Below are 3,002 nucleotides of genomic sequence, written 5' to 3' on the forward strand. Positions count from 1 at the left end.
CTACAATTTCTGTCCCACTCTGTATTTATGTTTCATTATTACGAATCCTATCTTAGTTTTTGGATTTGTCAGATATTATTTCTAACAATTAAATAATGGTCTGACTTGGGACAACATACCACTTTTCAATAATTCTCTATTTATTTCACAGATGTAAAGAATTACATCTATGTTTTATTTATTTTAGTATAAATGGAGACAAACAATTACACAGACACCAAAAAAAAAAAAATAGTCACTTCGTACCATGGGCCAGGTCATGATATCTAGACTGCAGACCTGAACGCAAAATAAAAAATTTATGTTATCAGTTTAAAAATAGTATTTTAGATTAATATTTCTTATATCATTTAAATATTGCAAAATGAGTTTAGCTTTTTATATGCAGAGTTCCTATTTCTAAATCAGAGTTTCTAAATCCAATTTTTCTGTAACTGCATAAAATCCGCAGTCTAATTATGTTCTTACGTGTTTTGAACCGCTCGTGACGAGGACATGTTTGGAAATCGTTTTTCGTATATTTCGTTTGTTCGCCAAACAAAGCCGGGCAACGTAAAACATCTGCGTTACAAATTTAGCATTTGTTTTGGGTCTCGATAAGAATGAGAATCTTCCTTTCTGTCCTGAAGAGGATTATCCGAGTCTCTTGTATCATAGTTATGGATAGTTTGAGACGTTCATTTCTTAGCGAACGAGTAACATCGTCGCGTTTATATTATAGAGTTACGATCACTGATTTCGAGGAAGGTTCTTCGAATAAGAGTATATGTAATAATTTTAAATTAGTTCCTGTTGGGTTTTATTGTAATATAACATATTTTAAATAACTTGAGAACGTGTAAGAATGTAAGGACACGTCTAATTGTCAAAACGTACTCAAATGGAATGGCGTTGTAATAACAACGAAGAACAAATTCAGAGATAATCGAACGCAATATATGGTTAGCCAGCTTCGACTTTCAACTTATGTTATAATTTGCATTATGTAACAAGTCAGTAACAAACTGATTCTAGATAATATATATTCCAACAATTTTTAATTCTATGTTAAAAAACATGTTACAATTTTTTTATTCTGCTTACTAATTTCAATTCATAAAATCAAGGACAGAATAAGGAAAGTGTACCAATTTCTATTCACTGATGTAAATTTCTATTATTTTAAAATAATTTAATATTATTTCATGTTATCTTAAATTTATAGAAAATACGTCAATGAATGTAAATTGGACCGTGAACAGAAATTGGGACATTTGCCTGAATTACAATATACGTTTTAAATTAATTTTATGTAAGAGTTTCAATAGTAATTTTAAATTAATTTTATGTAACAGTTTCAATACCAATTTTAAATTAATTCTACATAGCAATGTCAATAACAATTCTAAATTGATTCTAAATAACAATTTTAAACGAATTGCATTTCAAGTATCCTAACAACGACTAAAAAAAGTTTCATAGGTGGTTGATCATTTCTGACACTGGATTCAGCGTTTCCAGAAAATACATAAGAATACCTATTCTTCTTGGTATGCCTTTTTAATTATTATTGTTATTCTCGAATTGTAATTAATCCTTTCATTCCTGAATTACTTTTCATGATTTTCTACTATTGTTAAGAAATCTATTATGTAACAAATTAATCATGTTAAGAAGAACTTTCTTACTCGGATAAAAGTTGTTCGTGAAGCACTCAAGAACACAAATATACCCTACAGTTCATTATAGATTGCATAAAAGTTTGAGGAATGAAACACCTCATATGACAATGGCAGGAACGAAAGGATAAAACAGGGTATTCCATACGATTTATTCAAAGTTATCCATAACTTTCTTCCACAAATGAACCATTTTTTAAACTTATTTTTAGATAAATACGAAAGAGATCAGTTTCGTAACAAGTGTTACATGAATAACAGTTTAGAAAACATACTCATATTCTTGTAATTTTTATACACTGTACTGTGTACTTACTACGAGATCACATAGTTTTCTGTCCGACTTGTTTGCTAATCAACACGATCAGTTTAAGTACGTTACATGATGATAAGCAACTCCGGGAGTTACATTGAACAGAACAAACAAATGTAAAACACGAAACATAAGTGTCATGTCTGTGATACTTAATTCAGTAGTGAGCCAGATTCAAATGCTTTCTACCTCCTCAAATATTTTTATAGTATCTATCCTCTACGTAGATAAGCGAATCATTGAGATTAATCGTAAACAAATGTTATTCTTATTTTGGGAGTCATTAAATGTATACATATAGAATAGGCATCTTTTAACTAATTTATAATGAGAAACAGGAATCCTATGTGGCATCAATAAAAATTGTTTGCAGTCTGCATATTGTATAAGAAAAAATATTATATCGCACAATTGAACAATTCCTATTGTGAAATTAATTTCTTTCACGAATAACTTTTTATTTATTAAGGAAATGTAGCTTGAATTATATTACTATTGTTATCCACACGATGCTAACGAATTTGTTTATTATCTCTTTATATGTATGTTGATCTGAACTTTATGCCAGATAAAGTTCTAAACTGTCTTCTCATAGAGATTAAAACTGTTCTTATATGTGGGTCATTTCAGTGTCATTGGATTACTTTCATTTGTCTTATCACAAAATGTACATTGTCTTATGGAACTTCTTTCTATACAGTATCATCAGCGAATCGCGAGTATTATACATTTTTGTATAAAATCGAAAGGTACTGCGTTATAGTTTGTATCTAGGAAGAAATCTATCTGAGATGCTGGTTTTGATCTAACTAATGCAGATCAGATATTAATTTCATTATTCTTTAACGGATTGTTTTTCATCGGTGAATAGCAATTTTTTATTAAGGGAACTTTGTCGACAGTAGAATTAGTAATCAGATTTTTATAAAATTTGATGTACTGCTAGGTAAAGGTTTTAAATTAAAGACAGAGTACCTAAAATAAGTTATTAAAAATGTTGGCCTTAAGAAACTGCATTTTCATTGTCTTCA

The 3,002-nt window shown here is 29.2% G+C and overlaps 1 protein-coding gene across 1 annotated transcript in view; it reads right to left on the reverse strand.

Annotated features, from left to right (window-relative positions):
- LOC108622768 (uncharacterized) overlaps window positions 1-3,002 on the reverse strand; it is a 67,957-nt gene that overhangs the window by 59,346 nt on the left and 5,609 nt on the right. The window lies entirely within an intron of this gene.

This window comes from Ceratina calcarata, unplaced genomic scaffold (genome assembly GCF_001652005.2).
Source record: "Ceratina calcarata isolate Rehan_Ccalc_2016 unplaced genomic scaffold, ASM165200v1 scaffold24.2, whole genome shotgun sequence".
Lineage (NCBI taxonomy): Eukaryota > Metazoa > Arthropoda > Insecta > Hymenoptera > Apidae > Ceratina > Ceratina calcarata.